This window comes from Typopeltis vanoorti, chromosome 10, assembly GCF_054136105.1.
Source record: "Typopeltis vanoorti isolate ZY-2024b chromosome 10, IOZ_Tvanoo_1.0, whole genome shotgun sequence".
NCBI lineage: Eukaryota > Metazoa > Arthropoda > Arachnida > Uropygi > Thelyphonidae > Typopeltis > Typopeltis vanoorti.
The window spans coordinates 112,070,809-112,083,300 of NC_143558.1; the positions used below are offsets into that span (position 1 = coordinate 112,070,809).

The 12,492-nt window shown below is 37.1% G+C and overlaps 1 protein-coding gene across 2 annotated transcripts in view; it reads left to right on the plus strand.

Moving 5' to 3' along the window:
- The window catches only part of LOC150102707 (delta(14)-sterol reductase TM7SF2-like), a 201,271-nt gene that overhangs the window by 95,829 nt on the left and 92,950 nt on the right, over nt 1-12,492 (plus strand). The window lies entirely within an intron of this gene.

The following is a 12,492-nucleotide window of genomic DNA, read 5'->3' on the forward strand; positions in this document are numbered from 1 at the left end:
TTGCAATAAGAAAACAGTCAGTATACACCTTAGAGATAAAAAGATTAAAAAAAAAAAGATTACAAAAAGTTAGCTATTTCATACATTAGGAGAATATCTGAAAAAAACAGAATTCTGCAAAAATACAATATAAAAGCAACATTCAAACCACCCACAAAAATAAAATACCTACTCAGCTACTCCAAAAAACCTCTTAAATCTTTTGCACATCCAGAGATACACAAAATCTATTGCACCTGTAATGTATTCTACATAGGGGAAACAGGGCACACAATCCCAGTAAGAAAAGAAGAACACAAATGGCACATTAAATTACTTAAATATGGGAAATTAGGCTTTTCTGAATCTCTCTCTCTCTCTCTCTCTCTCTCTCTCTCACACACACACACACACACACACACACACACACACACACACACACACACACTTCAAATGTGAAACAGAACTGACTGGATAAGGCCCAAGCCTTATGCTGAATCACAACTTGGTAAGAATTTCTCCATTGACCATCAATTAGAAATTGATGGTTGATGGACAATGAACAGAACTTAAAAATAACAGGCATGGAGAGAATTTAACTATTTAGCAATGGATATAGCTTCACCTGTTTAAGTATTATTTTTATTAATTTTTAAATTTTGTACTTCTGCTTTTTACTGTCCCTCACAGAGGTCACGCTAAGGTCAACAATTGATGGAGCAGTACTGTACATTACTAAAGTGTATTGTGGTAAGCCTGAAATGTGAAGTGTTATTTTCTTAAAACTAAGATAAAATAACACTTATCATTTTTGTCTACGTAATTCTACACAGTGAATCCATGCTCATGGATGATTGTGATTGTTTTTAGGTTGTAGATGACATTAAATAAGTTGAAAATATGTTCTATTGAGATTAATTGCTCTGTAATCAATTGCACTATTAACATATGACATCACTATATGAATTTGGTGCTACATTGTTAATTTATGCTGATAGCATTGGTTATTAACTCGCAATGATGCACTGTCGTTATGTAACATTTTTTATTATGCAATTCCCACCCATACAAGGTTGTCAACCTATTTAACATTAGTACCATTAGCAGGCTAAGGATTTTTATTAATATTTTTAGTTTTATTTATTTTCTATTGTTATCTATTTTTTGCATAATCTGTAACCCCAGCTCTAGATTAAACCGTCATTTGATTTGTTCCTAGTGCTGTCTTATTCCATTAAACTAATTTCAAGGAATGTGAGAAAAATGTTCTCACATCTCTTGAAAATGCTGTATTGCATACTGCCAGCTTTTTTTGATAATGATTACACTACCTTGCCTCAAAGATTCTCATCTAATATCATATCATGACAGATAGTATGGATTCCATCACTGCCAGTCAGCAGGGGATATACTAACCTCCTGGGAAAACACCATGGAAAGGTTTGGTGGTATTAAGCAAACTATTAAGTAAATTTCTATCATTCAGTCTTCTCCCCCCCCCCCCCCTGAATTCTGCAATCAGATAGCCAGCTTTCTGACCAGACGCTTACTTCAAGTGATGGTGGAAGACTTTTTATATTCTAATTAAACAACTAATAATGGAAGATTCTGTTCTTCTGCCCATCCTCTTGCTTCTGTATTGACTACTAATCCAGTACACAGTTCTGCTAATGACATCACACTGCACTCCTTTTCATTTGAGACAAACCTTGCAAGTCACCACAACCTGCAGAACTCTAACCTCTACTACCTTAAATTCTGATCTTCAAACATTCATCAGTGGGGTTTGGATAACCTTGTTAACTTCAATGCTAGCAAAACACAGTTCTGCATTATTTCCCACATACAAAAAAAAGAACCCTTTCTTCTTGTCTTATACTTGACAATACCCAGAATCTCTATTCAGGAAGAGATTTACCTTCTTAGGATAACTCGAACCTCAAATTTCTTTTGGCATAAACATATCGCAAATATTGCCTCATCTGCATCCAGAAAATTAGCTTTTTCTCTTTTGCTCAAGGCATTGCTTGAACTCCAAACAGCTCCTGTCTCAGTTGTTTAAATCTGGAAAGAAGTTATATGAAATTAGTTTGCCTCATAAAAAATAACTTACTTAAATAGGGTTATGTAAGATGTAGGTATGGCTGTTCTATATAGAATATCTTTGAAATAGAATATATATATATCACACCATTTAATATTAAAATATTAAATTAGTTGAATAACTTTGTTTCTATGATATAATAATATTCTTGAGTTATACAAATCACAAATCTGTCAATACTGTTCTCACACTTGAGAACTACCAAAAAATACTGGATTCTGTATAGAAAAGGGCAGTCAGATTGATTGATGTTCCCTCACTCACTAATACACTCCACTCAGGCATTCAGTTTCTGCAGCCTGCATCTTTTATAAATACTTCTGTGGCTGCTGTAAATCAGAATTGGCAAACATATTCTGGGAGGATGCAGACAAAGAACCAGGAGAAAAATAGTACTAGTAACTGTGTTACATTCTCAGTGTATGGCATGAAGTAGATGTGTTATGGACAGGATATTTAGTGAGATGCTGCTTTTGGCTGGAGAATTTAGAGGACAGTGATCCCCATACAAATCACAAATCTGTCCATCTGTCAATACTGTTCTCACACTTAAGAGCTACCTAAAAATACTGGATTCTGTATAGAAAAGGTCAGTCAGATTGATTGATGTTCCCTCACTCACTAATACACTCCACTCAGGCATTCAGTTTCTACAGCCTGCATCTTTTATAAATACTTCTGTGGCTGCTGTAAATCAGAATTGGCATCAGTAATTCTCCCACCATCTCTCAAATCCATCTAAAAACACATGCAGCAACCAATCAGCATACTCTCACAGTTCAAATCCAAACCCACAGAACAAATTTCTCCCCCTCTTCATTCATCCTCTCCGCTGCTGCCCTTCAAGGAATACAGTCCACAGCATTTCAAGTCAAATGCGAACAGATTCTTCATTGTCCATCCTCAGTACTAATGCACTATAGGTTGACCAGCCTTTTTATGGATTGGTTCTCCATTAAAAAAAAAAAAAGTATCAACAATGCCCTTCAGTTGGAAAGACCTCAGTTTGAATCTCATCTAGGATATGAACCTTTATCAGGACTTTTGTATTGAAGGGGAGTTAAGTCTCATACAAAGGTGACAGGATTTTTCCTTGTGGAAACTCAAGTTTTTCATCCCACAAAATAATCTAATTGACCACAAGAAAAACATAAATATGCAGAAACAAAGACATGCAGCTTACAGATAATGCAGATATGACTGCCTTATCACAAGCAATAACCAGGCTTTTAAAAAAAAAAGTTTTGATGGAAGATGGGATGGGAAATTTATTTGTCTTCTTTACTAAAATTACCTGACTAGCAAATCTCATCAGTTGGTGTGAATCCCTTAGTCCACCCATGCTACTAAATGTGCTATAGGTTTGAAACTTTTATGGGTGGGATTACCATTAAAAAAGAAAAATGCAATTGATACCTTGCATTTCATTGCTAGTTTTAATTGCTGATCTTCATACCAACTTTATTGCCGCAAATTGGTTAGAGTCTTAAACATTTGAATATTTATCGTGCATAATATTATACTTTTTTAATATGGTTTTGGCATTGATGCTATTTTTGCAGACATCATTTGTACAATAAAGAGCCAAGTTAATGTCTTCCCTCTTGTGATTTCAGGTTTAATATCAGATTACCTAATGTTGGTCATGCTGAATATAAATAACAGTGGAGGTTGTATATAACCTTGAGTTACACCTGATTTTAAAATTAAACCGTCTTCCTGGTTTACAATGTTCAGTTCTAACTGCTGATTTGTAACATATCACTCTGCCTGAGGCAGAGTAATTTCAGTTGCAAATGTCACTCTATGGTAACTAAAGCGACACCACATGGTTTAGTGTTCAAACAACTTTATCTCTTGCCATCTTATCACATGAGTTTTAAGTTCAACAGAACTTAGAGATTTACAAACATCTGATTTATTGCTTCCACTTTGCATTTCAAACTGCTTTTCAAATAGCAAGTGGAAATATATCATAACAATAAAAATATAAAAAGTTAGCGTGAAGTTACATAGATCAGTTGATGTGAACTGATGTGGCTATTTCCACAAGAGGGTGGAAGGTGCTACATGTGATGATTTTTGGTGCTGAAAGATAAGTTATTTTTTAAAGTATTCAGTGATAATTAACACATTCGCTGCCAACTACAAATACACTCGTAGTTCGTATATGAGCTTCACAAGCCAATTACGAGTATACTCGTGTGTCGATTTACCGACCTCCTATGCCAAACACGAGTTAACCCTTAGTATAATTACCTTAATTTGGACCCTTGGATTCTGAATAAAGCAGAGAGCACGTCTGGGGGCTTGGTAGAAGGGAAATAATTTCAACTAAAATATAGTATATTATATATGTGCCTCAGAAGCCAACTATGAATATACTCGTATGTCGATTATCAACCTCCTATGCCAAGCGCGAGTTAATCCATAGTATAACACGTAATATGTAAATCAATTTAAAACTAATAAAATTAATAAAAATAAAAACCAATCACTAAAATAAAAAAAAAAACAATTTATTCAAATTAAGAATGGTACATTTTAAAACAATTTTCTATGCACAATGGTGGTTTTTCCTGGCAAACAGGACAATAATAATGTGTTTTGTGTACACACACGGCATGGCTTTGTCGGGCGATTCTTTTTTTCTGTTGGTGGTAAAATTTCCAAATAATGAAAATCCCGATTCCTCCTCGTATTCTCTGATTCTGTAAGCTCATCTATTCCAACAAAAACTGAGATAAATTGATCTCTAAATTTTAACACAGTCATTGCATTTCCAGTAATCATGTTATAAAATTTATGCGCATTTTGAGTGTATACCTCAAAAATGCATATTGCCAATTTCTTTGGCCATCTAATTGTCTTTCGTAAGGTGGAATAGTAAGAAAGCATTTAATCAGAAAGATCGGTGCCTGACATACCCATGTTATAATCCCTAATGATATTTGGTTTTAATTGTGAAATTTACCATTCCAATTTTGCACTTCAACCATTTCAAATTTGTGCATATTTGAAATGGAAAGAACTTCCCTCTTTTCCTTCCATTTGCTGATTACAACAGGACCTCTTCTTTGCCAGAAAAATTCCCCTTTCTTTAGTTTCTTCTGAATAACATCTGGTGGATTGTTTTTCCTATTATTTCTCAGCGTTCCACACATGCACGTTTTTCTGTTGGTAAGCGATTCCGTCAGAGCTACAGAATTATAAAAATTGTCCATATGCAATACATAACCCCTGTCTAAATATTCTTCCATCAAGTGGAATACAATATCATATGCGTGATCCATTTTCGCTAAAGAGGATTCAGATTTTCTTGTATAAATTTTTATTTTTATCACCAATCCATTTGATTCGCATAGTTCATAGAATTTTACGGCATATTTATGTTTTTTGTTTTTTATGTATTGCCGAAACGCCAGTCTGCTGCTCCACAACACCATTGACTCATCGATACATAAGTTTCTGTCTGGTGTGTAGCTATTTTGCATTACACTATTAAAATGATCTAGGACTGGTCTTAATTTGTGCAATTTATCATTAGCTGCTTGGGAATTATCTGCGAAATGCAAATGGTGCAATAAAATTTGAAATCGATTTTGGCTCATTTTAGAGCACCAAAATGGCAAATTGTAAAGGTTGATTTGTACTCCAATAATGCTCAATAGACAGTAAATTACAAGGTCCCATATGAAGTAAAAGTCCAAGAAATAATTTCATTTTAGGTATGTCTGTTGCTTTCCAATTTGAAATTCTTTGACGTTTTTTGATCTGCACTCGGCTTTGCTCAATATTTTGTAAAGCATATAAATTGGTTTGTTCTACTAAAATTGTGAGAAAATCTTCAGAAAAGAAAAGTTTAACTTACCTTTTGATACTGAAATTTCCAGTGTCAATTTCAAAACCTGCAGTTTCAACAAAGTCAAATTGTAGGTGCTCTTGTTCTGAATTTTCCCAATAAGTAGATGTCGATGTATTTGGCTGGATGCTAACTTCATCTGAGTCACCGCTAGAGTCGTCTGTAGGATCATCTTCGGAATCGGAACCAAATATTTCATGAAATTCAGCATCGCTCATATTAGCATAGGCTTCTACTTCTATATCAGTAAGTTTTCTTTTACTGGCCATGGCGAAATTGAAGGTTCTTAGAGACTAGAAACTAAAACTAGACTAGACGCAATAAACACTGTCGTCAGCACATGTAATATATAGGTGGAAGTGATACACGATTACTCGTAGTTGGCCTATGAAACAAAATTCTGTGTGATAAGATGGCTACGAGATTACTCATAGTTGGCATAGGAAACAAAATTCTGTCTGATAAGCAGGCTACGAGATTACTCGTAGTGACCTTGAAGACGCGAAAGTGCTTGGCGTGCGGGAACAAACTATGCCTGAGAAGCATGGCAGTGAACGTGTTAATTCATTCTTTTTTATGTTACATTTATTAGTGTTTGTTTGATTAACTGTAAGGGTACTGTGCTTCATTTTGTAATTTCTAAAGGTTTTATTTTTGTCTTATTGCATGCTGTATTATGAGTCATGGGCAAGGTGCGTGTGCAAAATAGTGGTGGACAATTTTAATGTGTGTGCGATTTTGTTTGTTGCATATGCAAAATGCATGCACTTCATAGAATGAGAATTTATGGAAGGAGAATGAAACTGTAGAATGTGTTTGTTGTAAGTATTATGTGAATGAATGCCAGCAGTGTGAAGAGAGAAAGAATGATAGCAGTGAGTTGAAAGATGAAATGTATGATAATGTGATTGTCGAGGTTGGTGTTTACAAGCAGTATGAATACAAATGAAGTAATGGAAAATGAACGGAATGACCAAATAGTAATGGAAAAGATAGCATGCTTATGTGGAGTTCTTCATAGAACAAAACAAAGTGGGAGATACAAGGGGAGAGAAAGCATAGTATGAAAGAGTGAAAGTGTGAGAATAATGATTGGATTTTATATGGTGATGCTTTGATAAGAGAAGTGCTTGAGGTGAGTGTGACAAAATCATGTTTTCCTGGAGCCAAGATAAAGGATGTTAGTGATGCTGTAAGGATGGTGAGAATGAAGGTGAAAGAGATGTTTATTTTTGGTTGGTACAAATAATTTGGCAGGTGACAAGTGTAGTATTCAAGAAGATATAAAAGTGTTGCTGGTGCATATGAAAGAGAAAGTAAAAGTTGCGAGTCTGTTGCCATAGTATGATAGACGTGAGGTAAGATGAGGATGATGACTGCAAATGAGTCAGTGCACAGATTGTGCTGGTGAATGGCTTGCATTTGAATTGTGTCAGGAGTCTTGAGAAAGTGTTGTTCAGTGAAAGTTCAGAAGAGAGAGTCAAGAAAACTAGAATGTTTAGGAGGGATGCAGGGGTTCATGCAACCCAGAGATTAGTAATTGGGAGTGTGATCACATAATGCTAAATGTAGCATCATGTGATCTACATGATGCTACATGTAGCATCATTTACAATGTGTAAGTAATAATCATTTGCAATGTGTAATGGGAGGTTGTGGGACGAAGGAGGGGAGGGGGAATTGCAGTTTATGCATACCAATGCCAGAAGTGATATAGTAGCCTGAAAAGCAAAGTATTCAACCAATGTATATTACCAGTACTCGCCTATGGCTCAGAAACCTGAGCACTAACTAAACAAATGGAAAAATAAATACTGGTGATGGAAAGAAGAATGGAGAGAATCATCTTAGGAATATGACTAATGTATAAAAAGAGGAAGGAATGAATCAGATCACAAACAAAAGTCTTGGATGCAATAGAAATTATAAAAGCATCCAAATGGAGATGGGCAGGACATCTGGCTCAAGGAACAGACAATAGATGGATCAGAAAAGTAACAGAATGGATACCAATCAGAAAGAGAAGACAAAGACACCCAAAAACAAGATGTTTAGATGAAATAGAAAAACTGGCTAGATAGAGATGGACGGAAACAGAAGACTGGGAAAATTGGAAGATCATAGGAAAGGCCTTCATTCTGCAGTGGATCGAAAATGGCTGAAAAAGAAGAAGAAAGTATCTTCAGATAGGACAAAAAGGAACAGGATGAGGGAATGGGTTTTACTAATGATAGTAGATGATTTGAAGCCAAAAAGAGGTAGAAGTATATCATGGTGAAGGATCCAGAGGGCAGTTCATTTGAGGTTATGTGGTGTGACATTAAGGCCAATAGGATGAAATATGTAATTGGTTGCTGCTGCTATAATCCATGCTGTATAAGGGAGAATGCAGATGACATGCATTCCCCCTTATACGGCAAATTTTCTGTTAAAAAGGGTATATGTGGAATTACAAAGCAGGTGAGTATGACAACTGAGGAATCAACTTTCAGCAGTCAATGGCATAAGAATTTGGTGGGAACAGATGTTGGTGGTGAATGGGAGATGGTCAAGGGGTGTTTAAAGAAAGCAATATCAGAATGTATACCCAGAGTCAGAAGGATAAATCAAATAAGAGTTAGATTGGTGAATAGCTTCATTATGCAGGAATTGCAGACAAAGAAAAAGTTGTCGAGAGATTATAAAGAAAAAAGTGATGAACATGCCCTTGAAAGAAGGTCAACCCGAATGGTAAGGAAGGCCAAAACTAATTATGAAAGAAAGCTAGTGGATAAGGCCATAAGAAATCATAAAGATTTTTTTCACTATATTTCAAGTAAAGGATGAATTACTGAATGAGCATTTTGCAGAGTTGTACCATCTACGTGGTGATGTTGCAATGTCAAATAGGACAATGACTGATGGTAGAGATTGAAAAAATGGAGGTGCTTAGAATATTGAATAACCTCAATGTACACACACCCAATTATGAGATTAGATGTCATATTGGCCCATATATTACAAGAATGTTCCAGGGAGTTATCAGCTCTTCTGACCAAACTGAGGCCACTCCCACTATGTAAGGTTATAGTATGTTTAGGAGGGACAGAGAGAATAAAATTGGGGGAGGGGTGTTGTTGATGATAGCTGATGAACTGCAGCCAAGGAGAATTGAAGTATTGCAGGATAGTGAAAGGAGCTCATTTGAGGCTATTTGGTGTGAGATTGATACTGGCAGAATAAAATATACAGTTGGGTGCTGCTATAGACCAGGTGATGGAATAGATGGTGGAGATGGTATGCATAAACAAATTGATGAAATGAGTGGAAGGAGGGTAATTATTATGGGGGATTTCAACTATGGTAACATTGATTGGAAGGAGGAGAGGACACATGTGAGGAAGGAAATGGATTTTATTCAATTATTAAGGGATAACTATCTGAAACAGCATGTAATTGAAAATACTAGGGGTGTGAGAGTGCTTGACCTGGTAATAGTATCTGAGAATTTGACTGTAATGAATATGACCATGTTGCCACCTATTGGTGAGAGTGATCATAAGGTCTTGACCTGGGAGGTGGCTAAAGGTGTGAAATTTGTGATTAAGACAGGGTATATGTGGAATTACCGTGCTGGCAAGTATGACAAGCTTAGGAGATTGCTTGGATCAGTGCCATGGCATGTACAACTGCAAGGGCTGGACGTCGATAGAGCATGGGAAGTGATCAAAGAGCATTTACAGGAGGTTATGGCTGATTGTATACCTAAGGTCCGAATAGTGAAACAAGGAGGGGTTAAAGGGATGAATAACACCATTAAGCTTGAGCTGCAAAAAAAGAAACAACTATGGAGGGAATTTAAAGAAAGGGGTGACCTGCAGGCCCACGAACAGTATAAAGTACAGGCTAGAAGGGTAACGAGTGTGGTAAAAACAGCAAAAGCCGATTATGAAAGGAAACTAGCTATGCAAGCAAAAGAGAATCCCAAACAGTTCTTTCAATATGCTGCAAGCAAAAAAAAAAACTGTACATGGCAAAATGATTTTAAGGAATGACGATGGTAAAGAGTTCACTGAACCAGTCGATATAGTGGAGTTACTGAGCGCGCACTTTGCAAAAGTATATCATCCAGGTGGTGACGTTGAAAAAATGAAGGAACCATTAGTTTATATGGGAATTGTGATGAATGAAGTGGAGGTGAATAGTCTATTGCAGAACCTTAATGCGAATACATCTGTGGGATTGGATGGTATACCGGCACGGGTCTTGCATGAAGCGGCTAATGAATTATCAGTGCCCTTGACCATGTTGTTTAATCTGAGTCTCAGGTCTGGCTTAGTCCCGAAGGCGTGGAAAGAGGGGAAAATAGTTCCACTGCATAAAGGAGGATCCAAGACTATGGTTGCAAATTACCGACCGATCAGCATATCAGGAGTCGTTGTCAAGGTCTTGGAGAAAGTAGTCAAGGGAAAAATACAGGAATGGATTGATGAAAATGAGATACTGTACAGAGGACAGCATGGCTTTGTGAAGGGTAGATCATGCCTCAGTAACTTGCTCAAGTTTTATAACAAGGTGACGGCTGAACTGGATAAGGGAAATGGGTTTACAGTGATACTGCTGGACCTGGCAAAGGCGTTTGACAGGATACCACATGGAATTCTAATCCGTAAACTACAACATATGGGAATGGATATAGGGTTGGTGAGATGGATAGCTGGGTGGTTGATGGAGAGATATCAAAGAGTAGTTTATTCAGGAGTAGAGTCCAAAAAACGGCCTGTGACTAGTGGTGTGCCACAGGGTTCTGTTCTTGGACCACTGCTGTTTAATCTGTTCATTAACGATATAGGGAATGGTCTAAGTGAGACAGTTCATTTGTTCGCTGATGATGCAAAGTTGGGTAGGGCGATAGTGAATGCAGAAGATGTCAAAGTCTTGCAAGATGACTTAGATAGATTGGAGTTCTGGACTAAGGAGAATGGATGTCAATTTAATGTGACAAAATGTAAGGTTATGCATTTCGGAGTGAAAAGATTAGCAGCAGTATACCACATTGGTGGAACTGTACTCCAAGAGATTGATGAGGCCAGGGACTTGGGAGTGTTGGTGGATAGGCAGATGAAGTTTAGGGGGCACATTGCGAAAGTAGCTAAATCAGCTCATCAACTCACTTGGTTGTTGAAAAATACCTTGACGAGCAGAGAAAAACAAGTTATTGTACCTCTGTACCGAGCCCTGATAAGACCTCATCTCGACTACTGTGCCCAGATTTGGTCACCTCGGTTCCTTCTTGATGGGGAGGAGGTTGAGAGGATCCAGAGGCGAGTGACTAAGATGATAGCAGGTCTATGGAATGAACCATATGAGAACAGGTTGAAGATTTGTGGGTTGCAGAAACTAGTTGATAGGCGAAAAAGGGGAGATATGATTGAGACATTCAAATTGCTAAAAGGATTCTATAGGATTAATTCAGATGATATTTTTGAGATCAGGACTGGTGGTGGGAGAACTAGGGGACACCCATGGAAGCTGGGCAAGAGCGTGGTTAGCAGGGGTGTTAGAGCTGGGTTCTTTACTTTTAGAGTGATAAATGAGTGGAATAAGCTGCCAGAGTCTGTTGTGGGTGCTATGACAGTGAGCGAGTTCAAGGCAAGGTATGATAGATATTGTGAGAATGTTGAACAGCTGTGTGAACATGATGTTTAGGGCCTCCCTCGATGAGTCTAAGGACTCCTGGAGTAGCCCGTGGTAATAATAATAATAATAATAATAATAATAATAATAACTGTTTCATTTAAGCCTCAGTACTGGGAAGGTGCCAGTGGAGTGGAAAGAGGACGAAATAGCCCTGCAAAAAAGCTCCAAGACAGAAGTAGCAAATTATAGATCCATCAGCATCTAAGGAGTGGATGGTGAAGGTATTGGAGAATTGGTGAAAGACATAACTGGACTGGGTGGATAGGAATATGATACTGTATAAGGGTAAACATGGTTTTGTGGACAGTAGGTCATACCTTAGTAATTTGCTTACTTTTTATAATAAAATGACAATGGAGTTGGATAAGGGAAATGTCTACTCAACAATATTGCTAGATTTTGCAAAGGATTTGACAGGATTCCATATAAAACTCTTTTGCATAAATTGAAGCAAACGGCGATGGGTGTGAATCTGGTGATTTGGATTAGAGGATGGCTGATTGTCAGATATCAAAGAGTTTTTTATGGAGTTCAGAAGTTAAGACATGTGACCAATGGTGTACCACAGGACTTGGTCCTCTGTTGTTTAATTTGTATAGTGATATAGGAAATGGTCTGACAGGAGCTATTCAGTTGTTTTTAATTATGCTAAACTTGGAAAAGTGATGGAAAAGAAGGTGCTACAGAGATCCTACAGGAAGACTTAAATACATTAGCAATATGGACAAAAGTTAATGTGGCCAAGTGTAAGGTGATGCACTTTGAGAAGAAGAGCACACAAGCTGTGTGCTGTATTGATGGAACTAGCAGGAAACTGACAAGACTAGGGACTCGGGGGTTGATTGTGAACAGGGAGTTGATGCTTAGA